The 27,364-nt window shown below is 41.3% G+C and overlaps 1 protein-coding gene across 1 annotated transcript in view; it reads left to right on the forward strand.

Annotated features, from left to right (window-relative positions):
* The window catches only part of slc35f4 (solute carrier family 35 member F4), a 150,414-nt gene that overhangs the window by 30,680 nt on the left and 92,370 nt on the right, over positions 1 to 27,364 (forward strand). The gene's annotated exons all lie outside the window — the stretch shown is intronic.

Raw genomic sequence — 27,364 nt, forward strand, 5'->3', positions numbered from 1 at the left:
AAAAAGTACTTTCTAAATTAAAGCTTCAACAAATGGACACTTTGGTCAGCAACTCACACAATTGAGTATATTACCCTGAGAACATTTGGGTAAGACTTCCTCCTCTTATCAAGCCCCCCCGAATTACTCAAACAGTTCATTATATCAGGATGAACCAACTCTCAAATTGGTACAAACCATGGCACTCAATGAACACAGGGGTGTCTACACATTATAGTGAGAAATATGTATCAAATACAGTTAAAAGGGTACCTATTAGACAATTCACTTCATAAGGCCTACACAATAACATTTCTATGTGGTCACATTACACACACAGAAAACACTCTATGATAGTTCATTGAATCTGCGAGGGCGCAAATGTGCCACTCGCGAATGCACCCTAGCCATAGCGGTCTCAGGACATGCGCAAACTTCCCTAAAAGTACCAGGAAACCCACTGCTCACCTGCGGTAAGACGCAGACGTTTTTAACATGCTGGAAAACAAACTGTACATCAAACAGATATCTCCTACACACATACATTGTTTGGAAGACTAACTTTTGACTATTCCGGGCAAACAAATTTACCGCGAACGTAGGCTATGTATGAATGAATGGATGCGTGTGAAATGTTTGACGCGATAACATAATGTGTGCACCCATCTGTTTATCCACATTTAACACCACACAAACTACAACAGTCACAAATGTTTTGCGGCAGGGGAAAACATGCATGACATGAACATAAGTCCTTGAGCTGAGCAAATCGTATATAAAAGTTGAGTACGGCCGCCATTAGGACGCGTGAGGAGGTGCCTACAAGCCACGGCATCACACGGCGCGTCAGTGTCCACTCAATAAAGGACTTTTTTATCAGCAGAGTGCCTCGGGATCTACCTTCATTCTCTTCAATCCTATCTGCCCATTTCCCTTGAAGAGCACCTGAAACATTTTATTTACTCGTCACCCACTGCAGCGCTCTTCCATTTTTTTCTCTTCAAAAGATTTTTTTTTTTTTATATCGGTCTGTCCGAGTGACATTTAAGCCTATATTATGTAGCCTAAATATATCCAAAATATAGCCATTGCCGTAAGGGTACATTGTGTGTAGGCTACCCTATGGAAAGTTATAATCAGACTTCAAACAATGCAAAGCAGATGCAGTAATAGGTTGGAAATTCTGGTGTAGGCTGTGACAAGATAAGGAAAGGAAAGTGTATCAATTAATATACAAGTATATTAAATCAAATATATTTAAATTAGGCCTGACGTAATTAATTTGCAAATTAGCGTGTGACGTCATCTAGCGACTTTTGGAGCTGGCTTTAGCTACTTTCCATTTGAAATAGTTGGCAACACTGTCAATAACAATCAACTGATCTTGAATGTGTCTAAAACAAATTGTATAGTAATCGGTACAAATCATTCTTTAAGTTCAAAACCTAAGCTTAGTCTCACAATAAATAAAACAGTGATAAAGCAACTAGAAGAAGAAAAACTTCTAGGAGTCATCATTGACAATAAATTATCATGGGATAAACATATACAAAAGGTTGTGACTAAAATGGGAAACGCCATATCAATAATTAAAAGATGTGCTAAATATTTAACGCACCAACTTGTAAAGCAAGTGATATAGGCTTTGGTTTTGTCTAATTTGGACTACTCTGTAGTCTGGCCCTCTACTTCATAAGGAAATTGCAATTGGTCCAGAATAAAGCCGCAGCTCTTTCTTGTGGAAGGAGAACTAATGTTATTTAGATGCACAAATCATTAGGTTGGTTAGATGTCAAAACTAGATTTTTGTCATTATTGATGTTTTTTATTAAGAATGTCATAATAACAAAATCACCTTTTATTATTTATAGAAATTTGTATTTCAGTTCAATGGCACACAATTCAACAAGGCATGCAGTTGGAGGTTGTTTCACCTTACCAAGATCCAAGACTATGATTCAACGTACAGTTAAATATAGGGCAATGTAACAGTGGAACTCACTCCCTTATCCTATTACTCAATTAAATCTGCATAGCTTTAAAAAACTTAACAACTTAAAAGTCATTATCTAAATATTAACTTTAATTGATGCTGCTGATAAGTCTGTTTTAGTATTTTTGTTTTGTATTTGTCTTGTGATGTAAACCATGTTTTATGTGAAATGTAATTATGTATTGTCTGTGTATTCTCTTATATGTCATGTCCGTTGTCATCTGTGTATTTCTATATTGTATTTGTCACATTGATGATAGACCCCAGGAAGAATAGCTGCTGCTTTGCAAAAGCTAATGGGGATCTAAATAAAAACAAACAAACAAACAAACAACCTTGGCTCCCCCACACAAGGCAGTGCATCACTGTTTTTCAGTGGTGGAGCTCGTAACCCTGTCATATCCCAACAGTGATTTGACAAGTTGATCCTTAATTTCATAGTTCAAGGATTACATCCACTACACACTGTAGAGAGGCCAGAGAGAGTTTGTGGGTTTATTTAAAGACATTTTGCCCTATACATTTGATTTCAAGGAGGACATTGGGAAGGATGCTTGACGATGAGTATTCATCAATGAAGAGATCACTTACTGAGAAATTATCCACACTGAGCCATGTATGCACCACAACAGATGCTTGGTCAGTAAACAATCGGAGCTTCCTTGGGGTGTCTATCCACTGGATAGATGAAAAAAGCCTGAACATTTGCTCAGATGCATTAGCCTGTCGGAGGATGGTAGGGTGTCACACTCACAATGTTTTGAGATACTAGATAACGTAGACTTCAAAATCAAAGACAAAGTCACCATAACTGACAAAGGTGCAAATTTTGTAAAGACGTTCAGTGTCTTTGCATAAGTCTAGCAGAGTCTAAGAGAAGAGGAGAATGAAGAAGGAGAAGAGGATGACACTGTCTTCATAAGCCTAACAGACATCCTAAACGAAGGAGATAAGATGAAGATGTCAGTTTTCCACAGCATCAACGGTGTGCCTGCCTATAGTTGCAACAAGACATTGAGACTCACTCATACTCACCATCATTTACAGTCCTACTTGTTTCAAATGGTTTAACGTAACCAGGTGATTGCCGCCATCATCGTTGCAACTTCATTTGAATACACTTAAGTCACTGGGAGAAGGCGATGTTAAGTTTCATTAACGTTAACTCTTGCTTAGTTTTGCACAAATGGCAACAAACGTCACCTAGCCTGCTAGGTCGACAACCTCGGTTTGACCACTTATTAATTAACCCAACAAATAACATTATTTGTTTTTTAGTGAACACATTATTAGACCATAGCTTAACGTGAGGAGGGATTCAAAGTTAAATGGCCAATTTGCTTATTATGCTCAGAACAGCGGTATCTGAAAATGCTGAGTTAAGGTATCATTGTTACCTGCGATTGCACTGCTGGAGAAGCATTTTGCATTGGTATGATTTGATCAGGTCTTGCCAGTGATGTGTAAATCCTCCCGTAGACGTACCCCATTTCAAAATAATATGTCTAAATTGAAAACTGTGACAACTCATTGATAGGCTCTCTCAATATGTCTGTAATCGTATGCCTCTACCACAGGCTTGCTAGTCTTTCACCAGAGAGGGTGCTCCATTATAAATCAAAAATGTAATATTGCAGCCTTCATGTCAGCTGTAAAAAATATGAGAACATGGACATCAGGATACTCTGTAAACATTTTACACATAATCAGGAAGCTACTTTGCTGTTCAGTGTGTGATGTGCTAAAGTTGGACTACATTTAAAGAAACTTATTTTTATTCTTTGTTTCAAGTGCACAAGAAAATACCACATTATGATGATGGTTATGGTTACGCTTTTGTCCAAAGTGACATACAAATACAAAACAATATAATACTTAAAACAGGGATCAATCAAAAGCCTAATGAAATAAACAAAGAAAATGAGGAGGGGGAAGCAATAATAAGCAATAATGTCCATTCAATCAAAAATATAATAACATGGTAAGACTACATCAAGGAGAATATCAATAATACACAATGTCAAATTAATCAACAGCCTAATGAAAATAAAACAGTACTACTGCATACAAACCATAACGCATAAGTACTTAAAAGACCAAAAACTATCACAAGAACGAAGAGCACTGGGCAACTCATTCCACCAACATTGAACCACTGAGGAAAAGAGTCTTGAATTTGACCTAGCGTTTAAGACTGGTCGACACAACAGACACTCATCAGAAGACCACAGTGGGCGGTTGGGGATGTACATACATCTTGATCATTGAATTAAAATAACAAGGAGCAGATCCACTCAGTGTCCTATAGGCCAAAGTGAGAGATTTAAAGTTAATTCTGGCTACTGTAGGGAGCCAATGGAGAGTAACTAGGAGAGGAGTTACAATGTGTCCTCTTTGGCTGATTGAGGACCAGTCGTGTTGCAGCATTCTGAATAATATATCAAACAAAAGAAATAAAAAACATTCAATATTGATTTAGTATCAACCAATAATTATTCTGATATTAATATTCTTCTAACTTCTACATTTTTGTGAAGGCTACTGTTAAATACTAAGCAATGGCCTCTGACTTAAATACCAAAGCAGTTAAATGCAGTGGTATAGTCGATGTGATGCACAGGACCACACAGTAAACCCATTTAAAAAGCATCATCTCAGTGTACCCATTTAAAATAGGCAAGGATACATATTTAATAACATTTGGGGTTGCTCACAGTATACCCACCACTACAGCTAACTAGACTACACCACTGGTTAAATGGCGCATTGCAATTTACAATTTTTGTGAGTTCAGGGGCATACAGAAAGTTGAAGTTTGGGTGACATCAATAAAGAAAATAGAAACAAAGTGATGTGTACAGCCTCAAGTATGAATAATGTCACATTAACAGAAGGTTCAGAGCAGCGGCAGAGCCTTCTTGGTGCCACGCAAGTTATTGAAAGTCATGTGTTTTCAGAACGTAGTGGTGCTGTGCCATGTCCCCTTCAGGTTGATTGAGTGACAGTGGGTGATGATGTCAGGGAGATGGATGTCAGGGGACTTGGAGAAAGAGGGAGGACATGCCACCTCAGACCACCCCAGCCAAACCACTTCACGTAGGCATACCGATGTAGACCATGGAGACCACCTTGCCGCCACCTCCAGTACATTCAGCCATCACCCATACCTCATCTGCAAAAAAGGAAAGTTACAATAAAGTTAGTCAGACAATTTTACAACATTACAAAGCATCTAATCAAGCACTCAACACCACTAGTAATACCAATTAATTAAATATATGTGTGCAATAAACTTCACAGCCCACCTAATGTTAACTACACATTTAAATATGCGGTGTGCATGTTATTAACTCGCGTCAGCTTGAAAAATAACGTTATCAGTATGACTGATCATGGACGTTAGATGACAAACTAAGGTGTTTCTTTCTCAAATGTTCACCGATATCGCTGGGAAGTGACTGGTTCTTGGCGTAGTGTTAGCCTAAATGCAGGCGTTTCATTTATCGATCATTCACTTATGCGGTCTACAACTACCGACTTATTTTTTACAGTCTATGCTACCGACCTACCATCACAGAAGTAGCTCTAACGGAGGTGTCTTTATCGTTAGGACCTAACGTTAGAAAAAATGCAAAGCTGGCACATAAACATGACAGGTCCATGCTTCACATTACGTTAACGTTAACTTACGTTGCTTTATCACATCATAACTGCACTGGCTGTCTAGTGTTAGTAATCCCCATGTACAGTCAATGGTTACTCCATGTTGAGATGGCATACATTAAGATTGAGATATTTGAAAACGGCAAAAACTAATAAAACCGAGTAAATCATGCATCGACTGTTAGGGGAGCTGTGTGCTAATCTTCACTTCAACGACCTACCGTTGACGGTAACGTTAATGTAGCTGCTAACGTTAGCATGTAATTCGCTGTCCGTATTTCTGTTGTTAGCTCATTAGTATTCACCATACTAAATTGTCACAGTCTATAATCAACATAATACGCTCTCTTAGACGTATTTAAGAACAATAGACAAAAAACTTTTCAGTTGATACGCAACACTTACCAGACAAGAACAAACCGAAGATTGTTGTTTGTACTGTTTAGCTAACTCACAGCCGCAAAATTCATCCAGCCAGCTAGCCTTCGGCGCCCAGTCGACCTGCGTTGTGGAAAGGAGAAGGGGGCGGATTTCACTTGACAAGGGGCGTGTTTAACTCGCCGAGTGGGCGTGCCAGACCGCGACTCCTCTTCACTGCGCATGCTTCAACTTCTGCTGCGCAGCCGCACTTCAAATTGGCTCCAAATTTTCCAAGATGGCGTCGCCTCGGCGGCTTCAATAGAGTGTCCCAGTGACGTCACTTCCATTTGCCTCCATGGGACCTATCTTTCAAAAAATTTTGAACGCCAGTCTATGGCGAAAAATAAATTATTTTCTGGTCCCGGTTGACTTGTGCCTTGAATTACCCATATGATGTTTGTCAATTTTAAAGACACATTTTCATGTAAAGACATTTGCAGTTTGTTTCGTAACTATTGAATTACAACATTGTGAAAGATCGTAATTCCCACGACTACAAAACCATCAGTCGCGCTAGTGACGTTAGCTCATATACAGCCACACTAGATTGTACAAGCATACCAGCAACAGGTCTTAATTGGGCTTTCCTTGCCGATGAAAATACCATGAGTCAGAGGATTAAACACATCAGGCAAGTTGTATTCGTCCATAGACTGTACATTAGATACTGTTAAGTGATATTGCAGGCAGCAAGATGCAACCGTTAACTAGCATAACAGCTAATCATATCGTTAATTACGTTGGTGACGTACATCGTTCGAGACGAGAGATGTAGTACACTGAGCGGATTCGCACAAAACCAACATGACTTTTGAAGTCTATCGAACAACAGTACTTTCTTGACGTGAAAAATTATCTTTTAAATTCACACACATCATATGTGAAATTCGTGGCACAATTCAAACTGGACCAAAAAATAATTGTTATCTCTCCATTAACTCCCGTTCATATTTTTTTGAAAGATAGGTCCCTTGTAGCGGAAGTAAAACGGAAGTCACTGGGACACTCTATTCTATAGAACACTGCAGAATGCAGCCACACTGTCCAGTTCTATATATTAACGTTTTTCATGTGACGTATTCTAGGTTCTATAGCTTTGTTTACATCCAGCTGGTAGGCAAGGGACAAGTTGAACCCACTGAACATCGTTGTCTGCAGCTGTCTCTCAGTAGGCTACATCTCTGTATTTCAGCAATGTCAACATTTCAGGCATCAATAAAGGTGATGATGAAACGTTATCCCATTGTTCAATATTTGATAGCCTGTAACAGGAACGTTGTTTCGCTAAAATCGCCCTGATTTGGTGCATTGATCTGTATCGATAACGTTATGGGAGAACCTGCATGTAGCCTAATGGTAGCCTAACTTTTACTGTTCAAAACTCGGTTTACACGAAGACGATAGCCTTTCTTAGAAGCTGTGAAATTTGACCAGAAAGGAACATGTCTTCCTTCTGAAAGCTGACACAAAATCAAACAATATTTGATCATTTAACTGAACAGCGACAGGTTTTGGTAGGCAGTAGACTCAGCAGACGTTAAAGGTGCCATGTGTAAGAATTGAGGTAAAAATATCCAAAAAATGAGCTACACGCATCAAAAGAATGAGAAAAAAATAAGGGCGATGATGTCATTAAAAAAATGACAAGGTATAGTGCTGCAGAGATAATAACCTGAATTAGCATGCTAAATTACTAGCCACAGCCCGACAGGTGTCATAATACCAGTTTCGGCCATGGGAGGCGGTATGCGGGCAACATAACCGCCAGCCAAACTGCAATACACGTGTCTCGGTTGTTACTCTAGGGTAGACCAACTCACTTTCTGGAGGTATACTGCCCCCATCTTTTATGGAATGTGGAGTATGAATTGATTTTTTGCCGGACATTACACATGGCACCTTTAAAACGGTAGCCTACTGTTATAGCCAGCGTCAGTCAGCATCATAACATTAATGGCGTTAGTCACGAATCCTGTAACATATTATATCATATAACAGCGATGGCTTATTCGAAGACGATCTGCATGGATATATAACCACCCAGAAAAACTCAGAATGTGAGTGATAAAGTTAATTAATTGTATGAAACTTTTTATTAGTTATCCATTGCAGCATCGCCTATATTAGGCTGTTATGCTAGCTCAGCCTTTAAATATGTTGTTATTTTGGTCATGTGGACTTGATTAAACGGGTAAAGATAATTCATAAACTGCTTATTTCTTACATGACTGAAGCAGTAGCCTAGGTTCAACAGTGGTGTTTGAGGTTGCTGTGTTAAGTTGTTGTGTGTGATCGCTAAACAGGATCAAATCAGTTTATTTTGACATACGGGAGTTAGCCTAAATGACTTTAGCCTATAGCACATAAGCCTATTCTGTTTTCATTTATTAGCATTTGTTGTGATTTATATAATCAAATGACACTCATGATAACTTGAAATAGAAGGACAGAAGATAGGTGATTGATGTCCACAAGCACGAATTTCACGAGACAAATTAGAACAAACTGTTCCGGTAAAAAATAATCTTGCCATGTTTAAAATGCTGCACTTTTCCCCTTCATAGCCTATCTCTGGCAATTCATTTTTGGATGACTGTAGATAGTTGTATTTTAGCCTACGTCTTCGTAGACAGTAGGCTACACCATTAGGCTATCTTGAGAATAAAAGACTTCACAGCTGCTAATGATCATCCTCCACAACCACAAGGATAGGTAGGCTATACGGTCGTTCGTAGCCTTTTTGCTTCTTATTGTAAAACCAACTGTTAGGGCCTACACAAGTGGTCGGCATCCCGGTCAATATTTGATATTAAAATTTAAATTTTGAAGCTATTTGTAACTATGTATAGCCTATGCAACCCAACTGCTGTAGGCTTGCCTACCACTCTCTGCAGTGTCTTGCCTACCATTCTTGCCTACCACTCTAGTTGTAAACAAACGGTCACATGACATTATGACGTAGGTGCAAAACCTTAATACAGTCTATGATTCAAGCAGTTTAATTTAGTAGCGGTTCGAAACCCACGTGGAGTTTCTTTAGTTTTATTTATTTGGTGGCATATTCATGGTCCAGCGCATGCTGCCTACTACAGACAATCTGACACTTCCAATGCCGACACATCGTGTTGTAAACCTTTATTAAACAACATAGAACAACAAGAAACAACATAGAATTGGAGCATCACAAACATTTCTATTTGAACTGGAGTTAAACAGACAAATCTGCGACCAGGTATCGGAGGCTAAATCATCGGCTGAACACATCTGCAAAAGAAGGGGGCGGTTACGTTAACTCCAGAGGCAAAGTAAACAGTCCAGCCAGTTAACATGAAAGCCAGTTACCGTATAACACCCACAATGACTAGGCCCTTCAGAATAACAGTATTGACACATCACGACAGAGGCGTCCCTTGAATGAAGCGTTAGACAACATTTTATAACAGCAGTCACAACCAAAACACAGAGAACATCAATCATCACATTGACATGATCTTAGAACCCATACACTGCATAAGCGCATCATACTACTTCCTATCATTCATGTGAAGACATCATCAATGCGCTGCAATCCCAAAATAACATAAAGAAAAATTGTCCCAAACACCCCTGCCTAAATGAGCGGTTCCCTTACGGGAACGCGCCCTGACCATTTTAAATGAGTTCCACCTCCTAGGGCTTCCACTACTAGTGAGTAATTTATTTGTTTATTAAGTTGATGCGTTAGTTGACGTTAAGAAAGACGCAGCGGGTGGAGTTCTGGTGAATACTTAAAAACTGTATTTTTGTAATGCAGAAAGTAGAAAAAAAAAGCAGAGGCGCACTCAAGGGCTTGATTCTAATACAAATTTGTATTGAGATCCGAGGTAATGCAGAAAGAACATAACAATACGGTTATTCTATCCACATTGGTTGATATAAAAACAGCAAAAAAAGCCAACTGCACACTTTGATTTTTGCTACCCCAGAGCTAACTTGCGATGCAACTTGCCATTAAGTTAGTTAGCAAGTTAGCTCTGGGGTAGCATGAAGTCGTCTTCATGTATCAGATATCACAGTATCGAAGGCAGAGGACAAAAGTGTATTCAGGAAAACGTGTGCATTTCAGACTTTTTCGTCCTCACAAGAGTTCTTCATGTTATTTACCCATAGGAAAAACCGCCAGATACCGGCTATCAAAGATGGCAGCTTTTTTTGTAGGCGAATTTCAGAGGTCTATTACTTATCGCTGTCTTAGTCCTATTCACTTCCACTCTGCCATGTTTTTGGTTCACGATAAGAAAACTTGACCGCTGTCGGGTGACTGTGTTACAACTTCACCACCAGGAAAAAAAATGCTCACTCAAAGTAAGCTCACTCAAAGTAAAACCAGTTAGGTGGCTGGAATAGGGCTGCACAGTCCCGCCCACAGCCAAAATGCGGTTAGGTGCCGGAAGTAAGATTCCCATTCATTTGTCCCATTGACGTTTTGGGAAAATCCTTATCTAAAGAGTTTTACAGCATGTCTTAGGCTAACCAGCTACAACATAACTCATAAGCATACAACATATCATTTAGAGTGAAAAAACTCTAAATGATATGTTGTCTTGTACCTTTGACCAAAAAAAGTCAAAGGTACAAGACTGTGTACATATTTTCATTTCCGAGCGAAGGAACTACTCATCCCATAAACCACCACGCCTCACTGAATAATATAAGCAAGGACGAAACGGCACGAATATTGCCATTTGAACATTTTCCAACCAGCGACTGCACGCAAACCCTTTCCTCCAAACAGTGATTTTTATATAGTGAATGTGCAGTTAATAGAAGTTATTTCAGGAGTAATCGTGTAAATAATACTGTTTTGATATTGAATTTTATATTTATCATCGTGTATTTTATATCGTGTGCACGTGTGAAAGCGGTTAACGTTAACGTTAGCAACATGGTGCAGTGCTTTGTACCTGACTGTCATCCTATGCTGTACAGTGGGCATCGCTTTCAAATGGGCACTTCAGGGCGTGAAGCTGCGTGAAGCTTTAGTACCACTTTCAGCCACTGTGCGTCGCTCTGCCACTGTACATCGCTCTGCCTGCCGCCCCTTCTGAAAAAGCTCGATTTACCTCGATTTAGGCTACTTGGGTATGGCTTAAGGCTTGACTACACGGTGGTAATGGAAATCGAAATTTGCTGTCTACATTATTGTCAGTGTTGGGTTAACGCAACTATGCAAATCAAAACAGTGGTGTGATAATTGAGCCAGTAGAGAAATAACTATTCAGAATTAATCTGTAGCCTTGGGTAGGCTTCTGTGACGTTTTTAACAGGCTAAGCTATAGAGGCTTAGACAACTATGACCCACGTTTTGGTTTCGTAAATTAATTTGGCCTACTTCTTGACTGCAATGTATAGTCAATTGACTGCTTGACATGTCATTTTTATTTTTCTGTACAATAAACAAATACATCTGCTTTATGCTGCAGAATTACATTCATATTTGGAACTTACATAGGCCTAGTCCAATGCATCGTTACACTACGTTAGTGTTTCCCAAAACCATATTAGCAACGAACGTTCGCAACCACTATCGTAAAGTTGTGTAGTTACAACTACACCTCTCGACCTGTGGTAGAATCAGCCATGTGCACGTAAGTAAAAGTTACACACCTGCAGATAATAATAAGGTGGTGCGCACTTTTTGACGAGACAGCTGAGAATATGTAGCCTTTGATTTTCATGGAGGGAGGGGGGGGGGGGGTCCTTGTTAGTTTACGCAAACCAAGCCAAGAAGGCGGATTCTGATTTTGATAATATGATCTGCACAAAAGATAAACTTAGGTAAACAACGATGTCAATATTGTTATCAAAATCTTAACCCAGATTCGAACTCTTGGACAGGCGACTGGTAACTGCTGTGCAACGGCGGCTGTCATCTGCCGGCCTTAACGCAATGCGCCACAGAAGTATGTGCAGGTGCCCGTTCACGTGCTACTAAACGTCATTAACCACCTTAGTCCAGACTACTGAAGTTTGGAAACTATCATGGTCCAAACTTACAGTACTATGTAAGTACGCGTAACTTACATGTTGGTTAGTTGAACGATGCATCCTGTTAGTAAAAAGCTAACCTCCGTAGTTGTACGGGAAACGCACCCCATGTAGGCCATTAGCAATCTGTTTATTTTATTTTATGAAGCCTACACAGAAGATCACATGCCACATTCTCACTTTCAATAGACAGATAGCCATTGGCAATAGCCATTGGTCAAGTATTGAGTATAAAACAATTAAGATAGTACCCTATACAAAAAGTACTTCATACTATCATAAAAATTTGTTAAAACGAATAGCATTTTGCAACTTGACAAAACACTGGATTAAATATCGTAGGCACAGGAGAAAACTTGTACATCCATTGGCCCGTGGGGAGATCACATGCCAGTTGCCTCTCCCTTCAGTGCTATAACTCGTTCGGCTGTGAGCTTGTTTCGCCAAAAAAACTCTATTGCAGATATCAATGCGTCTTTGTTCATGGGTTTGGCCTCACAGCAGAGACTTAGACAACTATGACCCACGTTTTGGTTTCGTAATTTGCCCTATACTTATTGACTGCAATGTAGTCAACTGACTGCTTGACTGGTTATTTTTATTTTTCTGTACAATAAACAAATACATCTGCTTTATGCCGCAGAATTACGCACTTGGCCAGCCTATAGAACGGGCACATTTTGGAGAGAATAGAGAATGTACGCACGCAAGAATCTGTAGGCTATTTGTGGCTGGTTACCAGCAAACAATGTTTAATGCATTAACTCAAGACGTCAAACCTTTTCTAAACAATACAAACAGAAAGGATGCAGCAGGCAGCAAATATAGAAGAGTCATTTTCAGTGGAAGAACAAAATGCTGAATGAAGCCCAAAGATATGAAGGCATATCTGGCAAGTTGTTATTTTTTGAAGACGTAAATGGTTGGGCTATAGGCCTAGTTTGCAAGGAGACATAAAGCGTGAGCATGCCACACTATCCACAGCTGTGGTAGCGGGGGGGGGGGGGGTAGGAGGATTACTGTTAGCGCAGGATTTATATAAAATTCTTCAACAGAAGGCCCGCCTTGAATGCAGGCTTGCCCAAAAAAAAAGGCCTGTGGTTAGCGCAGGATTTATATAAAATTCTTCAACAGAAGGCCCGCCTTGAATGCAGGCTTGCCCAAAAAAAAAGGCCTGTGGTTTGCGCAGCCTATACTAAGTAGGTCAGTGAGTTAGGAGTCCTCTAGACTTCTTTTAAGCTGTCTCAGAGGTGGAAAGTTGCGTTCGTTGGGGGCAGGGCCGGATTAACAATTCATAGACCCTTGGGAACAAATGTCTGATGGCCCCCCCTGCCAACGTGAATCGGGCGGTCAGTTAATAGGCCTATCTGTGAGGCCAAGCCTCACCAAGTAGCCCGTTTGTTTACTACTAACATTACATTTAATTAAACTGCTTATAGGCTATGCCGAAATAGTTTCAACATTTTGAATATCAGTGTCGGGTGAATTAGGAAATGCCTTATGGCTGAAAGCTGCTTGGGATCCCCCCTGTCAAGCAATAACCATACAAAAAGTTAAAAACAGATGACATGATGCGCGTCACTGACATAATGCGCAAATAATATAGCCTAGATATTCCAATATATTCGAATACATGTGTTTATTTTAGAGGGGATATTCGAACGTCATTTTTGAGCAATTTTGACAGCCCTAGTCCACTGTAGGCTACGCCAATCGTCTATCAACACCTTCCACCTAACCCCGGTGAGTGGGGGTCGCTATAATGCGTGTGAAATAGCACCATTGAGTAGACTATGCGAAATAGCCTTAAAATCGTTCCGGTGTTGTGTGCCTTCTGGTTTCTCCACCTACTGGTTTCCTTGCGCGTGCATGCGCTGCAGCAGTTGTCAGACATTCACAAACAAGTTGTTTTAGGCGGTTTGAAGTCGCTTTTCATACGCCATGAGCGCTCTGCTACATTACAGCCACTCGGACAAAAGACATGTAAAAAAAATATATGTTTTGAAAACTAGCATTAAACTGGATTCGATCCCGCAAAAGCAACACACGCGTGACTCTCTCCATCCTGATTCCCTACTCTTTGAGCCAACTAATATGTTACGCGAATCAATTAACTATTGTAGGCTAACTATTGTAGGCATTAATTAATATTGTAGGCAACACCCAGGTAACATGTTGTCCAGGCTATCTGAAACAAGGGATTGCCTCTCATCTACAACAACTGGTTACCTTGGGCTGCTACAGTCGTCAGTGCACTGTGCACAGTAGGCCTATGCTAGTCTTTGTGGTTGATCAACTAAAAATAAAAGATGTATTTGGTGATGACGTTATTGTAGGCCTAGTAGACCTAAATTCTGAGAAACGATCTACATAGCGCACAGTGTTGCACGGTCTGCCCGAAATTAAGCGGTCGCCCGCGGATGACTGCGGTCACCCGCGGTTATGAGTCATAAACAAAATATTTTAATGATATTCGGGTCATTTGCGGGCGGGTCAGTTAAAATTAATTAAATATATATTTTCTACAAATAGGCCTACTTAAAATATCACAAGAAGGCTAGCAGTACAGTCAACAGTAAAGAAGCTGAAGACGCGAGTTAAAATGATAAAGACACCCCTTCAGGAAAAGCGAAAAGGCCTACTTCTTGCGAAGCCATTTAAAAGTATGACAGCCAAAACGGGCAGCATGCAGGAATAAATGTTATGGCACAGACTACACAGCCATATCTACCGGTATGTATAGGTTCGCGCATGCATAAAAGTTACCTTAGTTCGTTGTGTTTGTGACTTTAAACAGTGGATGTGCTTTAGTAAATGTGCTTTGTGCTTCAATCAGCATTATAAACCAGTTCTTACGCTAACGTTTTGACCAGCAATGTATCTCTCTTGCCTATACCTTGCCTCACCATTTCTGTTTTCGAAAGAAAGATGCATGTCCATGGCCTTCAAATCTTATCCTAGTCTTCTAATCCTAGGTGGTTGCGTGCGTGCGTGCGCTCTTATTCTCATTCTCTCTCCTGCGCAAACATTATGTCCTGCGTGCCTACTGCGTGTAGTTCTACTGCATAAAGTTTCGCAAATAAATTAGTTTGTTTTACAGAAATGGCCTACTGTCACACTGCAAGCAGGCTATAACCAAAAGCACACATTTTGTAAATAAGCGGGTCAGATCGCGGGTCGGGTATAATTTTGTCCTAATTAATATTTGCGGTCCGAGTTGCGGTCGGGTTGATTAAAATATCGGGCGACCACAGGGCGCTTGTGACCAAACCCGCGCTACAGCGCACCAGACCATGATGTCTTCAAGGGTTGAATGAAGGGAGTTTGGAAAAATTAGTGTATTTTTCAAGTCAATAAACATTCTTAATTTTCGAATGTCTTTGTCAGGGAACATCTGACTTTTAAAAACCATAGGCCTGGTAGTAGCTCAGACAAGGAGTTATAAGATAAAGGCAATACCATTTGCATGGAGGGGGGGGGGGGGGTTATGCATATGTGCTGATGTGCTAATATAGCACGCAAACAGTGAGGCATAAAGACAGTGGTACAAGTGGCTAGTGGACAGACAGTACCAAACATGGAGGGGGTGAAGAGGCAGACAGACTATGCAGAGAAGTCTATCTCTCCTCTTCCCTTAAGTGAGGCATTGAACAGTTCAATGGCCCTGGGGACAAATGACTTTCTCAGTCTGTCAGTTGTGCAAGGCAGTGAGCGAAGTCTCCAGCTGATCAGGCTCTTCTGCTTAACAATAGTGCTGTGGAGTGGGTGACACTCATTGTCCAAGATGTTGATCAGTTTGTTCAGGGTCCTTTTGTCAGATAGTGAAGTGATGCACTCCAGTTCAGCTCCAACTACAGAGCCAGCTTTCCTTACCAGCCTGTCAATTCGCCCCACATCCTTCTTCCTTGTGCTTCCTCCCCAGCATACTACTGCATAGAAGAGGACGCTGGCAACAACAGACTGGTAGAACATCCTGAGGAGCTTACTGCACACATTGAAGGACCGCAGCCTCCTCAGGAAGTACAGCCTGCTCTGCCCTTTCTTGTAGAGTGCGTCAGTGTTGGCTGACCAGTCCAGTTTATTGTCCAGGTGGAGACCCAGATACTTGTAGGTGCTAACCACCTCCACATTGACCCCATCAATTTGGACTGGTAGCAGAGTGGGCTTAGACCTGCGGAAATCCACCACCATCTCCTTAGTCTTTGAAGTGTTAAGTTGAAGATGATTGAGTTTGCACCATTGCACAAAGTCCTCCACCAGGCTCCTGTACTCCTCCTCCTGCCCGTTCCTGATACACCCCACAATTGCAGTATCATCAGAAAACTTCTGCATGTGGCATGACTCAGTGTTGTAGCAGAAGTCAGATGTGTACAGGGTGAACAGGACTGGAGAGAGCACAGTTCCCTGTGGCGCTCCGGTGCTGCAGATCACAGTGTCAGAGAGCCAGTTCTTCAGTCTGACGAACTGTGGTCGCTCGGTCAGGTAATCTGTAATCCAGGTTACCAGGTGAGTGTCCACACCCATCTGCAAGAGCTTGTCTCCCAATCTGAGGGGCTGGATGGTGTTAAAAGCACTTGAGAAATCAAAGAACATGATTCTCACAGCACTTCCCCTTGTCCAGGTGGGAATGTGTCCTGTGTAGAAGATAAGTGATGGCATCGTCCACGCCCACTTTCTCCTGGTAAGCAAACTGTAACAGGTCTAGCGCATGGTGTACCTGGGGTCTGAGCATGCCTAAGACCAATCGCTCCATTGTCTTCATCACATGTGATGTAAGAGCGACAGGTCTGTAGTCATTAAGCTCACTAGGGTGTGGCTTCTTAGGGACAGGGGTGAGACATGATGTCTTCCACAGTGTTGGAACTTGTCCAAGGCGTAGTCTCAAATTGAAGATGTGCTTCAGTGGCTCCCCCAGTTCAGCAGCACAGGCCTTGAGTAGCCTTGGGCACAGTCTGTCAGGCCCAGCTGCTTTATTGCTGTGCAATTTCTTAAGTTGGACTGTCACTTGATCTTTTGTAATGGTGAGGGGTGTAAGGGGAGGGGGAGGGGTGCATCTGGGATCTGTGTGTCTGATGGCTGTTGACTGAGGTCGTTGTCACCTCATTGTTCGTGATCGCCATGTGGGGGAGGGGTGCAAAATCTAGTGATGGTGGGGGTACGATAGCCTGTGATGATGGAGGTGAGTGATGCGCTGGTATTGAGGGGGTGTGAGGGTGGGGGCTGGTGGATGGTGGACAGACCACCACCATTGGAGCTGGAGCAGGGCAGTCAAACCTGTTGTAGAAGTGGTTCAACTGGTTCGCCCTGTCCAGGTCCCCCTCCACAGAGCTGCTGTTCTTCTTCAGGCCAGTGATAACCTTCATGCAGTCCCATGTCTCCTTCAAGTTGTTTTCCTGCAGCTTCTGTTCCACCTTCTTTCTGTAATCCTCCTTAGCTTCCTTCAGCTTGAATTTGAGTTCCCCTTGCACGCGCCTCAGCTCTGCCATGTCCCCCTCTCTGAACGCCATCTTTTTCCTGTTGAGAAGGGTCTTGACATTGCTGGTTATCCAAGGCTTGTTGTTGGGAAAGCAGCGTACAGTTCTGGTGGGAACAACAATGTCCATGCAGAAGTTCAGGTAGTCAGTTGTGCATTGTGTGACCTCCTCCAAGTCCTCTCCATTCTGTAACACACTCCAGTCAGTACACTCGAAGCAGTCTCTCAGAGCCTCATCCACTTCGGGTGTCCACTTCCTGAAGGTGCGCGTGGGAACTGGTAGCCTCTGTACTTTGGGCTTGTACATTGGCTGGAGATGAATGAGGTTGTGGTCTGACTTTCCCAGTGGGGGGAGGGGGTTTGCACTGTATGCATCCTTCACGTTTGCATACATGAGGTCTATTGTCCTGTTTTTCCTTGTAGGGCAGTCAACATACTGGTAAAAATTCGTGAGTGTGGAATCCAGTGTTATGTGATTGAAGTCGCCAGAGATCACAAAAAAGGCGTCAGTGTGTTGGGTTTGAAGCCTTGCGATTGTGGAGTGGATGACGTCACACGCTGTATCCGGACGAGCTCGAGGTGGAATGTAAACACAGACAGCAATTGCGTGCGAGAACTCCCTCGGTATGTAGTACGGACGGAGACTAACCGCTAATAACTCCACATCCTTACAGCATACAGTCTCCTTTACTTTACATGTCCGGGATTGCACCATCTATTGTTAATGTACAGCACCAGTCCGCCTCCCTTCTTTTTGCCAGAAAGTTTACAGTGTCTGTCCAAACGAGCTACACTGAAGCTAGGCAGCTCAACGTTAGAAGTGGGGATATGGCTTGTTAGCCACGTCTCCGTAAAGCATAACAAACTACATTCCCGAACAGCAGCTCTCTGAACTGAATTAGCGCACCATGGAGGTATTATATATAACTGGAGAGAGTGACTAAGTCCCGCCCTCCATACAAATGAATGGCAGAGGCTAGGCTAGTAAATCCGGCCAATTCATAGTCAACGCCATATTGAACACTGGGGCTCGGATCCAGCTCCAGTCGCCTCTGACCATGCGCCAAGTTCTAAAGCTGGAAATGACGCATGGACCAACGGCGATTTTTATTGGATATTCTATAAAAAGAGAGTCGTCCTCCAGTAAGAGGGTGGCCATAATGCACTTTGCTTGCCACGTAACAAGAAGAAGAAAAAGTTGCTCGGGAACGCGCGTGGAGTCGCCCTGAAGCGCAACTTAATTTCATTGGATAACAGCGGCTCTAACTAAGAGCGGTCTGCCTGACGTCTTGCTGCTGCAAATATGCATTCGAACATGACGTGAAATATCCGTTGTCGAACTATAAATAAACTATTCGGTTTTTAGTGCCATGTGTAACGCATTTTTACAGTCTATGATTAGTTTGTTTTTTATTTTATTGTTTGCCAGCATGAGCGGACAATTACGTCCCCAACTCATCTAAAATGTGGTGTCTGGAAATACTTTGGGTTGTACACCGCAGATGGTAAGGTAACGTTAAAGAGAATGTAGTCTGCATATACGATATCCAATCTTCGCGCTCACCTGTCGAGTTAGGCTACCATCCAAATGAGGCAGCGGAGTCAGAGGCACAGTAGACGGCCAGCATCGCCAGGCGTCCAACATCGTATGTGTGCATTCTTTCCGTAAATCCTACATTATGTCCGGGGTCTGCTATTTACTTAGGCTTCGCAAAGCACAGGTATTTATTTGGGGTAGGCTTACTCGAGGCAGAACTTTATTTCTTATATTGTGCGTTTTATTGTGAGACATGCGTTCTGTTTGGAGCGGCATACTAGGCTATCAAAAGCATACGATTTTCGGTTTTGGTATGGGATTTAATTTACTTTTGGACATATATAGTTAAATGTTGAGACTGATGGGCACTTAAATCTACAGGGTATTTGATGATCACTGTAAAGTTTTGTGTAATTGAAAAAGTGTTGGAATTTCCAGCTGCTTATTGTGAGACAAGGCAGTCCCTGTCACACATTCATTAAACGTGCGCTGTGCTCTAATGGAAACCTTATTGCGTAGCGAAGTAGCCTAAATTGAGCTTTTTTTTTAATTATGCATGGTTTACTTTTATTAAATTTGTAGCCTGGAATGCCTCGCGGCAATAATTGTGTTTCAATGTAGTAGCCTACTGATTCAGCCTCTGGCAAGCTCAAAAGGGGGCGGCTATGGGTTGACAGCAACGTGTGACCATGGTGTAACGAGACAAGGGCTTTATGCCGCTGTTTTGTAATTTATTGTATTTAATCATGTTTAGGCTATTTTTGTTTGGGACAAACAACAACGAAACAAGATCAATACACTTTCTTTATTTGTCATATGATGCATAAATAACCATAATATACACGTCTTCTCATAGGCTCCTCAAGAAATACGCACTGAATAATGGTTGTCTGTAGCCGCCGGATAGGTACCTGCCCACCAACATATACACGCATGAGAGCTCGTGCCCAACACGGATTTTCGTGCATGGAGCTGCATAGAATAATTTTTCGGAGTGAGAAATGCCATGTGTGGCGTGTGAGTGTGAAGTCATTGAAATGCGCGTGTCTCACGCTCAATGCGTGAGACTTGAGAGGTCTGACCCCGACGTTATGCTTTGCACCACAGACTATTTAGCCATACCGTAACTGCATTCTCGTTCGGACACGGCATGCTCAATATACAAACGTTATTCCCCCATACATACAGTACAAAGGCCACAATACAATGCCATTTTCAACATATGCAATTTGGAAACAAGCAAATTTGCCTGCCAGTGTGTTAAGCAAATTTGTCTTGATAAGACACCTTAAAATAAGTCAAAGTTTTCTGAAATGAAGTCAGAGTGATCTTTTGAGAGAGTGCTAGGTAAGTCTCTTGAGAGTTAAAACAATAACATTTGGTTAGATTTTATTTTTTGCAGTGTATCTAATCATTTTAACCTGATTCAAATAATCCATCATAATACCCAGTGGTGGATCTACCTCACATGCAGCTAGCAACATAGCAAGAGGCTAACAGCCATAACACTTCATTAACATTAGCCTATTTCATCACATGTGTAGGCTAGGCTACTCATAAACATGGCTGCATTCATCTTTTGCTCATTTCTTCTCTCCTTTGCTCTTTTTCCTACCTGATGGCTTGACAATTTCTTGTCCTGTGTTTATTTCGCACTCCAGAATCAAATCACCTATCCCTCAACACTGTCAACCAATTGCCAAAACAAAACTAATTAATTTTGGTGTGCAGATAGGTCATACTGTAGGTCTACCTGTATTATCTTTTTTTTTTTTTTTACTATTTCACGATCCAAAAAATAATTAGCCCTGTATATACAATGTTATAAATGAAATGTGCTGTTTTGGAGGCAATTCGTAGTATGACTGACTTTAGCCTACTAATTGCGTTAGTTGTGCAATATGGACCGAGATCTCTAGGAACAAGTCTTTTGGAAACTATGGTAAAAACTTTCGCAACACGAGGAAATGAGGAAGGAGGGGTGGCGTCCGACTCAGGCTAAAACGCCAAACATTGCGGCGCATTCCGCTCCCATCCATAATACTTGCGAACGTTCAGTCGCTCAGAAACAAAATCGATGAGCTGCACGCTAACTTGAATTACTTACACGAATACAGGAACGCCTGTATTATGGCCTTCAGTGAGACGTGGCTGTCATCTAGAGATACCGATGCGGACTTATCAATCAGCGGCTTTGGGGCGCCTTTCAGGTTAGACAGGGACGCTACATCTACGGGAAAATCTCAGGGTGGCGGTGTGTGTGTGTATATAAACCAGATGTGGTGTAACAACATCACTGTCAGGGAATTAATATGCACAGCTGACATCGAACTGTTGTCTGTCTCTGTTCGCCCATTCTATCTCCCAAGGGAGTTCCCCCAAATATTTGTGACTGTAGTATACATACACCCCAAAGCCAATACACAAACTGCTGCTGATACTATCCACACGGTGATTCAAAGACTTCAATCTCTTTCTCCGGATGCCCCGTGTCTCCTTATGGGAGATTTCAATAACTGCAAACTGAGCAAAAGTCTCAACCTCTATCAATATGTCACATACCCAACTAGGAAAAATAAGACTCTAGATCTGTGCTATGGCTCAATTAAGGAGGCTTACAAGGCCTCCCCTCGGCCCCCTCTCGGTTTCTCCGATCACAATGCTATCCATCTCACTCCTAGGTATAGACCTGTGCTTAAGAGGGAGAAAGTAAAAACCAGAGAGATCAAGGTCTGGAATGATGAGTCTGTTTCCCAATTACAGGGCTGTTTTGATTGCACAGATTGGACTGTTTTCATGGACTCTGCTTCAAATATTGATGAACTGGCTGACACCGTATGCTGTTATGTCTCTTTCTGTGAGGATACTGTTATTTCAAAAAAGCATGTAAAAGTGTATGCGAATAACAAGCCATGGGTCACTCAATCCATGAAACAAGTGTTAAGGAAAAAACATAGCGCTTTTCACAAAGGGGATGAGGGTGAAAAAAGAGAGGCAATAAAAGAGGTCAGATCAGAAATCAAGAAAGCTAAATTACAATATAAAAGTAAGATAGAGGAGAGACTGGGCAGCAATAACTTGAAGGCAGCATGGGAAGGTGTCAAGAGAATGACAGGCCTGCATAGAACACAAAACAAGCCAGTCCATATCCCAGCCTATGACAGTGATAGAGATATTTCTGAAGCATTAAACACTTTTTATTCACGTTTTGACATTCATGACTTTTCAGATGAACTTCAAAAATTAACTGATGAGCAATCGCTGGTAAAGTCCACTTCATGTACATTCTTAATTACACAGGAAGACGTAAGGTCAGTACTCAAAAGAAATAAGGTCAATAAAAGTCCAGGACCAGATGATATTACTGGGAGATTGCTAAAGTGCTGTTCAGAACAGCTCTGTGGGGTGTTCACTGATATTTTTAGAATGTCTTTAAAACAGAGAAGGGTTCCTTCTATGGAAGGAATCTACTATAGTCCCAGTGCCAAAAGGCAACACTATAAAGACTTTAAATGACTTCAGACCAGTGGCACTGACCTCACTGGTCATGAAGTCATTTGAAAAGATAGTGAAATGGTTGTTGTTGTTAAGGGTGGGTGAGGCCTTGGATCCTATGCAGTTTGCATATAGGGCTAATAGGGGGTAGAGGATGCCCAAATTACACTACTTAACCTCCTGTACAGTCATCTGGAAGGTCCTGGCACACATGCCAGGCTCTTGTTTCTGGACTTTTCTTCTGCTTTTAATACTATCCAGCCACATGTTTTAGTTAGAAAACTAATATCAGAATTTAATCTTGATAATAATCTTGTGGGTTGGATTATGGATTTTTTAACCAACAGATCACAGAGAGTAAAGGTCAATGGTTGTCTTTCAGAAAGGCGCATCTCTTCCACTGGCTCTCCTCAGGGTTGTGTACTTTCCCCTCTGCTGTACATCCTCTACACAAATGACTGTAGAAGTCAGCATATAAATAGGCATATCCTGAAATTTGCTGATGATACAGTCATTGTGAGTTTACTGCATAAACATGAATCCCAGCATGGGCCAGTGGTTGATGAGTTTGTCAGTTGGTGTGACAAGTCTTTTCTTCAGTTAAACATCTCAAAGACAAAAGATATGGTCATTGATTTTAGAAGAAACCAATCCTGTTCTCCACCACCGACTTATATAAATGGAAGCTGCATAGAGATGTTTGACCAGTATAAATATCTCGGTACAATGTTAGACAACAAGCTCAAATTTGATATAAATACCGAGGCTATTTGCAAGAAGGGACAACAACGGTTATACTTCCTTAGGAAGCTTAATTTGTTTAATGTGGATAAGGTTATGCTGTCTTTATTTTACAAATCTTTTATAGAATCTGTTCTCACTTTTTCTTTTATTGCCTGGTATAGAGGCATCAGTCTTAGGGACAAAAACAATCTTAGCCACATTGTGAAGGTGGCTGGGAAGTTGATTGGCTGTCCACAGTTGTCCTTGCTGACCATTTATGAGAAGCAGGTCATCCAGAAGGCAAGTTCTATACTGGACTGTAAAAATCATCCCCTTCACTGTTCATTTGAAGCTCTTACCTCAGGCCGGAGACTAAGAGTCCCATTTTATAAGTCCAATAGGACAAAAAACTATTTTATTCCTAGTGCAATACGCCTACTAAATTTGCACAATTTTGCTTTATTGCACAGAAACGATTCTGATGAGCATCTGTCAGGAACGTAGATTGATAAGACAGTTTCTTTCTTTCTTATTTTCTTTCTTAACCTTCTTAACTGATATTAACCTGTGTTTTTTACCCCATCTTGTGTCTTTGTGTATCTTGTGCTATTTATGTGTACCTGACTGCGAGACAAGTTTCCCTTTGGGACAATAAAGTTAACTGAACTGAACTGAACTGATGGAGACGTGCTTCAGAAGTGAATCCCCCGGCCGCCCTCCTCCTTTCCCTTCTCAACTTCTGTGTGTGAGACCTTCTCAGCAGCAAGCACGGGTGCCTGCAAAGTCAGCAAAGATGGTCAGGCCCTTGAGTCGTAGATCTGGTCGAGGTTTCTTCCTATATGTATCTCCAATTCTAGTTTTTCCTCGCCCCTGTTACTCATGGGCTCTCTGAATGTTTTAACACTCTGTAAAGCGCCATGAGACATGTGTAATGTTTTGGCGCTCTATAAGTGAAATTGAAATGGAAAGTAACAAATAAGAGTAACAAATAAGAGTTTGGCTATTTTAAGATGTCTCATCCTGAAAACAAGCACATTTGTCTGCCAGTGTGTTAAGCAAATTTGTCCTAAAAACAATCAAATTTGGCTGCCAGTGCATTTAGCAAATTTGTCTTGATAAGACTCTTTAAAATAAGTCAAAGTCTTCATAAATTATGTCAAAATGATCTTTTTGAGAGTGCGCTAGGTTAGTCTTTTCCCAATAAAAAACAATACCAAATGGATTTTTGATCTTAAAGAAGCCTTATGCAGGTCTGGTTATTCCTTCGCTGTTTCTGGGTTTTCGCCTGATTTGGGCTCGCATTTTTCACGACATAGCTCCCCCTGCAGCTTCGGTAGCAAGTGACTGCTACGCTAAACCCCCACAAGCTAGCGAGCTAGCCATCAAGAAACCAAGCTAAGCACATACAGAACTCACAATAAAACGGTCGAACAAACACATTGTTCAAGAGACTATCAAACCACATTACAAAAACGAAGTTCACCCAAGGGTAGGGTACTTACAATTTCAACAGCAACAAAGCCAAGTCGGAGTCCGTTTTGCAGTCTTCTTAGAAACTACAATCTGACTACATTTTCGAGACGCGATTGGATACTTCCGCTGAGTCACATCCGGATTTGTTCGGGATGGGACCAGAAAGTTGCATATTCGTTTTTTCCGCGGAGAAGCACTAGGTGGAGACGAAGCACCCACCAAACGACCCAAAAAGTGTTGTAGAACCATCAGAACGACTCTCAACCTGCATAATTAAGGTCATTTTTGCTAAAATTGTTGCATAGGGCTTCTTTAATATAAGATTAATAACACTTGGTTAGATTTTATTTTTTGCAGTGAAAAAGTATTGACACATTCTGTAAATAAACATGTCTTGTTTATTTGTTTTTGTTTAAATATACCTGTTGTTTATTTGTTTTTGTTTAATTTCAATTCATATGTATCATTTATATTTGACTTAATTCCATTGGTACAGTAGCCTACATAAGACATTCCACAAGGTGCATTCTAAGGCTTTGGCTGCACGCTTGTTATTGTCACTACGGCAACGGCATTATTTAGAATGCATTTACTTTTAAAGGAACTAGGCTACAGTAAAGTCTTGGATACGGTGCTACTTTGTAGCTTAGGAATAGTAATTCTTACGGAGAACAAGGCTACTTGTATAGCTCTCACGGTGCTACATTGTAGCTTAAGGACACGGCTCTTACGGAGAACAAGGCTTATCATATAGCTCTTACGGTGCTACTTTGTAGCTTAAAGAAGTGGATTCTTAAGGATAAATCTTAGCACTCAGCTGGAACGGGAACAAGGTGGCTAGATACTATTCTTTCTTTTTATTAATTTTACTGTAACCTAACATATTGCTGTTATGTGTGTCATGTTAAGTTCTTATTGTATGTTATTGTATTATATTGTACATAGCTCTTACGGTGGTCTCAGGACTTTCACAAAGAAATAAAGAAACCATCAGTACGCTACAACTGTCCGGCTGGAGTTTGCTACACATTCCATTTAAATGTATAACGCAACACTGCTGGTTGGATTTAACCAAATATTTTAATGATTAACCTCGGCCTGACTCTGCCCATTTCGTACGTCTGAATTCACTCTGGCCACCGTCACATGCACTGTTGCCAAAATACCAACCTGGTCTCATTAGCAAAGCATTCCCCTGGGAACGTTTTCACAGACCCAGCCAAACATACCAATGGGTACATTTCTGAGGCGCAAACTGGCCAGCGGAGGTGCTAAAGAGAGACATTTAGACATTGTTTACTAGGTCTGGTCAAGCTAAATCGTAAACTACATAAGGAGGGACATACCTGAAATTCTAGCTCCGCTTTTCGCGCTTGTCGTTCAGTTACCGAAAGACAGAGTTGTGCTCGTGGCTGTCGTAAAACCCCTTACGTTGAATCGCCTGATAATCTCTTTGTATGGAGATAGAACACCTTGTTAGCGTTAACTTGAACTACATATCTGGTATTGTCGAATAACGTCAGCACTGAGAATTTGGTACCTTTACACCTCGTTTACAAAGTTGCTCACTGAATATCAGCCAACATAACAAATCCATAACAACATTATTCATCTTGCATGAAGTATATGACCTATAGTCATATAGGACTAAATTACTAAATGCAATTTACAATTATTTTTCTAAATTAACCTCATTACGAGAATGAATACTCAATAAAGTTGTCTATGACATTTTGTAGCATCAGCTAGAACATTTATGGTGTGGCTTCCGTAGTTAGTAAATCGCTTGGGGTGTGTGGGTGTGTGTATGTGAGGGGGGGCTCAAGTCTGTTGCAATATACCATCTCACTAACCTGACTCTCGCCAGATGAATTTCGTTCCGCCTAGCTCCACTCATCCATCTGGGATCGCTCCATTGGAGAGGTGTTTCAGAAGGCTGGGCCTTATCAAACATCCTTGCACATGATTGGATAAGCCACTTGTCCGTCATCTTTATTGACGTGCCACTTCAACCACTCACATCGAAGCCAACCCGTGATGCTGAGTACAGTCTCGAAACGAAAGCGATCCCAAATGGATGTGAGTGGGGCTAGGCGGAGCTAGGCGGAACAAAATTCATCTGGCGAGTTTCCCCCAAGAATTACACAATGTAGCTTTAATATATGATTATTTTTGCATTGTACAGCCCTTTTTAATGTGGACAGGACAGGCTGGTTTGCCGTGTCCCCTCACCCTTTCCATTCGCTTCATTATATCTCTTACAGGGGCTATATGTAGGATGTTTTGGTTTCAAATGTTCTCTTGAGATAACACTTTGTATCTTATAAAGCACTTCTTGAGGTACAATACAAGTCAATGGAGGAATGCTGTCATGAACATAATGGTGCATTCAAACACTTGAATCTTACAAACTCTTACACATAGCTCCTTTAAAATAACTTTAAGTAGATGAATTCTTTCCATTTTAGTTTGATCATGATTCAGTTGTATTCCTTTATTCAGTGATTAATACTAATGCATGAACCTCTTGATTCTAAAATTCTTCCTTTTTGCAATATGTCAACTATACTTTTTCTGTACC

Source organism: Alosa sapidissima, chromosome 5 (assembly GCF_018492685.1).
Source record: "Alosa sapidissima isolate fAloSap1 chromosome 5, fAloSap1.pri, whole genome shotgun sequence".
NCBI lineage: Eukaryota > Metazoa > Chordata > Actinopteri > Clupeiformes > Clupeidae > Alosa > Alosa sapidissima.